Source organism: Miscanthus floridulus, chromosome 9 (assembly GCF_019320115.1).
Source record: "Miscanthus floridulus cultivar M001 chromosome 9, ASM1932011v1, whole genome shotgun sequence".
NCBI classification, from domain to species: Eukaryota; Viridiplantae; Streptophyta; class Magnoliopsida; order Poales; family Poaceae; genus Miscanthus; species Miscanthus floridulus.
Window position 1 is genome coordinate 133,027,292 of NC_089588.1, and position 8,773 is coordinate 133,036,064.

The window sequence follows — 8,773 nt, forward strand, 5'->3', positions numbered from 1 at the left end:
CATTCAACATGAAGCCACTTTGTATGACACTAACTAGCTGATAGAAGGTAACTCTAGGGGAAGATGTCTATGTTGTTGCTCAACAGGCGACGCAAGTTTATTATCTGCCATACGCGTGCCCAAATGACGACCGTCTTAAGGGTTGGTATATTGTGCAGAAGACATCGCCACATGGTAGACTACCTCTCCCAAATGATCAAGATTACAACTTAGACGGGGAGTTCTATCAAGAGGAGGGGCTAGAAGGGAGTTTTGAGATAGACTTAACTGGTGCGATCGAAATGGAAGTAGATAATGAAAGGGTTGATGAAGAGGACGACGGAGATGAGGTGGAAAATGTGCAAGACTTAGAATTACTTGAGCGAGTGCGTATAGGCAATGCCGATGATGACAACATTGGTCCTTCGGATAGTGTTGATTATTTCGACATGTGTGATAGTGATGATGAGAGTTATGATCCGGCTGATCCCGATCATGATGCCTATTTCTAATACAAGTAATACTATCATTTTCTAATTATGTTTCGTTTATTTTGCATTTCTTTTTCAGGTTGTCCTGTTTATATGTGCTTATTGGTTTACTCTTTTTAATTGCAGGTGATTGACAAAAGATGGTGGGCGGTATGAGGTCCGTCGGGTCGTTTTATCGGAGCTCGGTGTCCGCTCCAGCTGAGGAGGCTCCTGCAGCTGAGGAGCCGCCGCGGAGGCGCAGGGGTCGGCCGAAAGGCCAGGGTCGGCCGAGAGGCCAGGGTCGGCAGGCGCGTGCAGCGACTCGACCGCCGTCACCTGTACCTCCCTCGCCTCAGGAGGAGGCGGAGGAGGAGCAGCACGAGCACGAGGAGCAGGCCGAGCAGGAGGAGGGCGAGCACGAGGAGGAGGGCGAGCACGAGGAGCCCTCGGCGGGGGGTTCCTCTTCCTCTGCTTCGAAGATCTGGTTGCGAGGCCCTTCACGCCTCCCGGAACAGGCTATACCTTTCATGAAACGGCCAGTGATTCGCCCCAATGGGCCAAGGTAAGTATCTTAAGATGTTATCGCTACTTCATTTGATATGTTTAACATGGCAAAATACAAACTAATATTTTTTCGTTAATCACTTGGACAGGGGATGGAAGGTTGTGGCTGCAGGTGATCACAAACGCCTTCCCGGTGGAATCCTAGGCCTTCTGTGTAGGGAACACTTCCCCGGCCTGGTGGCCTGGGCAGGAGGGGTGGAGCCGGCCTACACGTTCGAGCACTACGCCTCTGCCCCCGATGCACGAGATCGGGAAGGCAGGAAATTCGACAACAAGGCGCAGCGGGTTGTGAAAGAGTTGTGGGTAAGCCTTCCCCGCACTATCTTGCTCAATACATCGCATTCCTATCACATCCTTGAAATAATGACTACATACATAATGTTTATATGCAGGATTACTACAGATGTGACGAGGGATACGAGGAGAGGGCCGAGAGGCACGCTTACAAAGCCTGCTACAAGCTCGTGAAGGACATGCACTACGAGGCGCGTATCCTGGCTGTACAGCAATACAAAGCTGTCTTCGAGGAAGTGAAGATCGACAAAGACCTCGCAAGAACCTTGACGCTGACCAAAGAGCAATACATGCTGGTAAATACTGTTTCTTCCTGAGATTAAGTACACTTACTGTGTTCTTATATGACAAATGCATGTTGACGTGTAGGTGCCTCCAATTTGGGTGGCCGGTAAAGGCGAGTGCTGGAGGAAAATGGTGGACAAGTGGTGCTCCCCGGAGTGGTCGGAGACACACGCCGCTTGTCGGGAGCGGCGTTTGATGATGACAGGTGCACCACACCATCAGGGGAACCTTACCCTTGCCGAGTACGCGGAGAGATGGGTACGTGACTTCATTTATGTATTCCAACGCTTGCTTCTGCATAGTTTCTAATGATCTTACTGTTTGTTTCACAGTCGGCGTCACATGGTGGCGCACCTTGCTCCCAGGTGAAGGCATGGGCTATGGCCCACAAGGGCAAGGCGACGTCCGTCGTCGACTTCAACCCGGTGGACCCCCCCTCGGCGTACAGCAATCCCTCCATCCAAAGCCGTCTCACCGAGTACACAACGGCGGCCAAGGCGGTCCATGGGCCGGAGTACGATCCGAGCACCCAGGATTTCGAAGGTGACCTTGTCATGAGGGTGGGAGGAGGCAAGAAGCATGGCAGGTATTGGCTTGGCGACAGCGTCGTCGACACGGCCACTACCCCCACTCTCTCCCAGATCCGAGCAAGCGACACGGGCCAGAGGCCGCCCATACGCCCACGGCCGACCAGTACACAGCACGCCATGCAGACTTTGCAGGTTATTACTCTTTTATTCGTCGTTCATTGTTTCTTACATACCTTTGACTTCCATTATAACAGTGGGGTGAAATTTTGTAGGCCGAGCTTGAAGAAGAGAGGAGGCAGAGAATAGCGTTGGAGGCGAAGATTAACGCTGATCGGCAGAGGCAGGAGCACATGTTTCAGTGGATGCAAAATCTCGGCGCGAAGATGGGTGAACCTCTACCACAAGCGCTATTCCTTCCTCCTCCTCGTCCTGATGACACTCCTGTGAGTACATCTATCCTCAGTGCCGATTAGTCTTTAGCAATGGGAATGATGGGGTGATTTGCATCAAAGGTTACTCAGCTTGTTAATTTGAAGTTTGCAGAGCTGCTAGTTCACTTCTGCCCCTTTTGCTTACCTTGGTTTGGGTGTTGTTCCGTGTTCGCTGCAGCAGCTCTTGCTGCTTTACCTCTTAACATGTACAACTGTAGATAAAACTTGAAAAGTCACACTAATTAAGGATTGGAGTTGAAACGCTCGTTGATCCAGCCTCCACATGTACAACTGTAGAACAATTACTGGCTGGCTGGCTGGCTGCCGCCTGAGACTGACTGACAGCAACGTGTGCCGACCCATATACTGGTATGCGACATCGAACCAGCCTGCTGCATATGCTGCCTTCTAGAAGCTAGCTAAGCCTGCATCAGGATGTGAAATTAGCCCTGTAGTGTGTACCTGGTCAAAGGGGTACATACCAGTACTTGTACACGTACGAGTGGTGTCGGAGTATACAGGATTGAGACCGGCCGAGTACGTACTTGTCTAGAAGAAGAAGAATTTTGGGCGTAGTACGTCTGGCAGTGCAGCCAGCCACCGATCGATGCTGCGCTGTGACACTGACACCGTGAGTGATGCCAATCGAGTGCGTGTGACTGACAGACAGGTGTAGTAGAGTCTCCGAGCGTGGGAAGAAACTGTCATCGAGAGAGAGAGAGGTCAGTGTACGCACGTGTGGCATAGGAGTGTGTCTACTGGTACACTGTTTTGGCTGCGCTCTGTTGGACCGGATATGCTTTCCTGGCCTCGGGAACCACACAGCTGAAACAATCAGAACCTCCTTGCCATGGAATAGGTTTTCAAGGCATTGTTTTATCACCTGCTGTATTCCCATATTCTGTTGACCTCCTTGGCTTGGTAGTTGAGAAATTATAGAACTTCCTATTTTGTTCAAATTGAAATCATGGGACACATAAACTCATATACGATGATCATACATTTTGAACTGGGCATCATTGTAAACTAGTTGTGCCAAAGTACTCTTACCCATGCCTGCAAGGCCATAGATAGGAACAATCACTATCTCATCATTGTTGGTATTTGCAGATAACAGCTTTATGATTTCCTGCTTTTCTCCATCCCTTCCTATTAGTGGTTCTTCAGGCAAATCTGACGTTGTTTCACGTTCATCATAAGGCAGCTCTGTAGTAGTGCTACTGCCCTTTATAAAGTTAAAGCTACCAATTTCGTTTCTGAGTTTTGTCAGTTTTTCTCTCAAACTCTTCATCCTATTAGCCACGGCAATATTCTTGTATGCCACCGGGAGACATGAGAGAACTCCTGCCATCTGCAAGAATTTTATTTCTTTCTCAGTTGGAACCTGGACTGAGCAAAGAGGCCTAACAAACTATATCGAACTAGAAACTAAAATAGGAACATGCTAGATGCTTCAAATCTCCTATAAAGAAGAATCAGCCATAATATCCCTACATACTATCATATACACAATAAGAATTACTGTTTTGGCATGACAGACGTCTCTAAGGAGACTAAAAGTTTCTTCTGACAGATCAATGGAAGTTTAACCAATCGATTAGCTTCTCCAGAGAATTAATCTTATCTATTCTTTGTGCAGGGTCAATCGGCGGCATCAAACGATGTACCTCAAGACCCACCGCAGCAGTCGCCGTGGTCTCATTGGTGATTTGCTTCTTTTCATGTGTTGAACTTATTCCTTGTGTTGCACTTATGCTTGTAATGCACTTGTGGTGGATACTTTAAACTCGAACCTTATGTTGGTATTGTGGTATGACATTTGTGTACCATTGTGGATTATTGTGACATATGTGATGTGGTGTGTGGAGATGATATATATATGTGATATATGTGCTGTGAAACATATCTGTGCTGTGATATATATATATGTGCTGTGAAATGTAATGCAAAAAAAAAAATTCAGATTTCTGAGGCTTTGCCGAGTGTTATGACCAAGACACTCGGCAAAGAAACACAATTTGCCGAGTGTTATTACTAAGAAACTCGGCGAAAAGCTATTTTAAAAAAAAACCAAATACTGTTTGAAAAATATTTACCGAGTGTCTTACAGTGCCACACTCGGCATATGTTTATTAGTTGCCGAGAGCAACACTCGGCGAAAAGGATTTTTAAAAAACCCAAATACTGTTTGAAAAATATTTGCCGAGTATCTTATAGTGCGACACTCGGCATATGTTTATCATTTGCCGAGCGCAGCACTCGGCGAAAAGGAATTCTAAAAACCAAAAAATATTTTTATAAAACTATTTGCCGAGTGCCTTGCCGTTTGACACTCGGTGAAGTAACTGTTAACGGCGGGTCCGGCGTTACGACCGTTTACTTTCGCTGAGAGCTAAATTGCACACGGCAAAATGTTTGCCGAGTGCCCGATAAATGGCACTCGGCAAAGTTGGCTTTGCCGGTACTATTTATGGCGAGTGCTATTCGCCGAGTGTGGCACTCGGCGAACAATTTGCCGAGTGTTTTACGTAGTTTGCCGAGTGTTTCGGGCACTCGGCAAACGCACGGAGTCCGGTAGTGCACACACTAGACACCAGTTCATGGATTTCTCAACAAGAGTACATTCTCCCAAAAAAAGGCTAGCTTAATTAATTTTCCCTGTCCATTAAGCTGCATTCTCTTCCCCATGTAGTTTCAGAAACCAACACTATGATCCTAGCTTGTTCTCACATAGAAAAGCAAATTCAACAGAGCAAGCTAGCTAATCGACAGTTCAAATCTCAAAAGCAAAGGAAAATCTGAAGGCCACTGACCTCGGGGCAGGCCAGCGGTGGTGTGTCTGAGGCACACACAGCAGGGGAGCCGGGGGATTCGTCAGGGCCACGGGCGCCTTCCTTTCCGGGCTCAGTTGCACTGTCCTGTGCCCCCGCCACCCCCCCCCCCCGCCTCGGGGCGTGGGCTCCGGTTCCCACTAGTAGAAATCTACGCATACATGACAATCAGCTTTCGTCAGTGAACAAGCGATATTCGTTATAAATTCAGTTTTATGATGAATTTATGTTGAAAAATTGTTCGTCAAAAAGTGCGCGTCATATTTGTTCATGTAGGATGAACCCGAGTGACTCGTCATAGAAGTGGTTTGCTCTGTGACGAAAAATTGACCGTCATAGAATTGTTTTGGCATGCGTGGCAGGGGGCAGCCACACTGGCGGATGCTTCCATTGGAGATGCTTCCATGTGTAGATACTACAGCCGGTTACATTGGAGATGCTTCGGGTGACATGTCACCTTCTTATTGGACAACGTGGCCCTCTCTTGTTCTTACACGTTTCAGGTTCTTACTAGACCACATGTCGTGTCTGTGTTGTTCCACTTGTCAGGTTTTTATTGGCACACGTGTCGTGTTGCCGTTGGCCCACGCGTCACTTCTTCATTGGACCATGTATCGTATTTTTATTGGTCCACGTGGCATGACCACAATATGGCACGTGTCTTTTTCTTATTCGGCAATGTTGTACGTCCGCACGTCAGTTTTTTAGTGGACCATGTGTCGCGCCCTAAACTACCCACGCGTCTTTTTTTATTTCGACCATGTGGTTAGATGGATTTGTACCACGGCTTTGGATTTGTATTGGACAACATGTCGTGTCCTAGCTCTTACACATGTCATTCACTAGTTTGTCCATGTGTCAAATTTTTATTTAACGACGTGGCGTGTGCCACATGCACAGCAATCATTACATCAGAAAAAATAATTCCAGATAACATTGCTGCACAAAAATGACTACATACATAATTATTGAACCTAAATCAAATAACAGCAATTCAGGTCAGCAACAAACCACTGACATAGTTCATATATCAAGTAGTCACATGAGTTCACCTCATCAAACTAGCAAACAAACCACACATGTTCACTGCATCAAGAAGACTGAGAGTTACCAGTGTTGAAGAGCATGATATGCTCACGGAGCTTATTGTACTCCTCTTGTTGCTATTTCTTGAACTCCTCAAACTTCCTTTCAATCTTTTCTATCTTCCTCTTCAGATGATCCACTTGTTCGACGAGGCCAGCTGAACTTTTCTATTCAGCAACAAGCTGTTCCCAAAGCGCTCTCTCTACCGATATCTGTGTTCTTGAGGAGCTTGTCCGGATATCAGCATTCTTCAAAAAAGATGTTGCAGTTGGCCTGGGAGAGGACCTTGAAAACAACATCAGCACTAGGCATGTGTTCCTAGCCATCAGCAACAGTTATGCTTATATAGTTTCCATAGCTTCTTGTGAAAATCAAGGAGTAAATATTAGGCTACAGATAGTGCAAGAGGACATAAATTGTAAAACCAAGACATTAATTCATAAACAAGTAATGCATAGGTCTTCCTCAGCCTACTACTGATAGAGATTACATAAGCACAATGAACATATTGACTGGTGTAAAATTACAACTTCAAAATGATGGTGCCACATTAGGCTCCTACTACTTTTCCTTCTTTTATGGCAATGGCTGCGGCAGATTTAAAGGAAAGCAAATGAAGGTACTTTCAACTGCTTCTCTTGTAGCATCACTCAGTCCCTTTTTCCTACTATTATGGAAGTTCTTGAAGATTTCCACTGCATCAACATCTTCATGAGGTCGATCATGTTCTTCATCGAATACTTCTTGATCATGTTATGCGCCCTTGTTGTTCTTGTCCTTCTGTTAAAATTGCACATGTGTTTCTGTTGATACAAAGGTAGTGTGTATTGAATATAAAAAGAGTAACACAACCATCACTTACATATGCTTGCAACTTGGTAGGAGCTAGATCTTGTAGCCTGGTGGTACTTGACTTTTGCATGGTTTCGCTTGTTCTGCTCCGAGATTGCCTATAACTACAATTGTGTTAGACTATAGCGCAAGTATACCACAGAAAAACTAGACAAGAAATCAATAAGTTCACACACACACCCCTTGTTCTTGCAACTTGACCACTTTTCGACAAGTGCACACCACTATGCGTCATTAATGTAAGAGACAAGAGAGGTCGTTCTGATCTGATCAGCGGGGACGCCGTTGAAGTAGGCTTGCTTCAACTTGTAGTGTGTCTGTCGTACACCAGACTGGAATACACTCACATACTAAGTTGCTCAAGGCAGAGTTAAATTGCAAGAGAGGATACACATACTTACAGATAGCTTGGCCACAAATTCATCGAAATGTTGGGTCTGTCGCTTGTAATGTTTCCAGTGCGGAAAAATTGGTACTTGAGACCTGACTACTACACCTGCCTCTGAGGCAAACTTGGCAGTGTTGGTATTTCTTATGCTCATGTAGAATATTCCGCAAGCGCATAGAATACCGTTGTAGCATTTCACCTAGGAGCATTCTAAGGTATAGTATTTATCCATAGGGAAGCAATGGTTAAAAAAGGTGATAGCTAACCATCATGTGTCTACTAACTAGTATACCTATTAGACTAAAGTAGGGGTAAGTCAAAAGATAGGAATTATGGATAATGACACACATAGGAGAATTCCATGGTAAGATAGAAGAGCAGTCAAGCAAGTTGAGAGGACAACGGGTGAGTACAAAGTTCCTATATTCTTCTCTATTACTATGGTTTCATTCTAGAGCATGCCAGACGGGATAACTAAGGAATGGGTAAAACATAGCGATCACACACAATAACACTTTGGAGCAACAATACCTTTCCGACCCTCGAAGGAGGTGAGAAAGAGTGGTCGGAGGAAGGTTGCTAAAAAAGATCTACGAACACCAATCCAAACGTGGTGGATTACAAAGGCCTGATAGAGCTGTCACCTCTGGGGCTACCACAACTATTCGTGGGATTAGGCGCAAACTCAGGTAACCCATAGTCTAGACACCATGTCTAAACTATGGATTACTACTCTAGTCAAGTACTAAAACTAGAGCACTCGATGCGAGCGGAGATTCCATGCTAAGGTGTGATGCATCTATACTAACCAAACTTAGCTAAACATCTAAGGCATGAACTAGATAAACATAAAAGGCATACAAGTAAATAGATAAGATATCTTTATTAAGGTATGAGTCTTACAAAGGTAAGATACAAAGGTATACCAGACCACAGAGGACTCCTCCAGAACTTGAGTATATCTCAACTCTCCCTAACTCTCAACAAAGCTATTCTACTTCTACATTTTGAGAGTGTAGTGGAGATTGCTCTCTTGTGGTGTGTCTGTGGTTCTCTTTTGAAC

At 45.4% G+C, this 8,773-nt stretch overlaps 1 long non-coding RNA gene across 1 annotated transcript; it reads left to right on the forward strand.

The window, feature by feature from the left end:
- Nucleotides 1-282: 282 nt before the first annotated feature.
- On the forward strand, nucleotides 283-1,232 carry LOC136482981 (uncharacterized). Its single transcript, XR_010765268.1, has 3 exons — nucleotides 283-496; nucleotides 597-1,011; nucleotides 1,103-1,232. It is a non-coding gene; the product is annotated as an uncharacterized lncRNA (long non-coding RNA).
- Nucleotides 1,233-8,773: the final 7,541 nt, after the last annotated feature.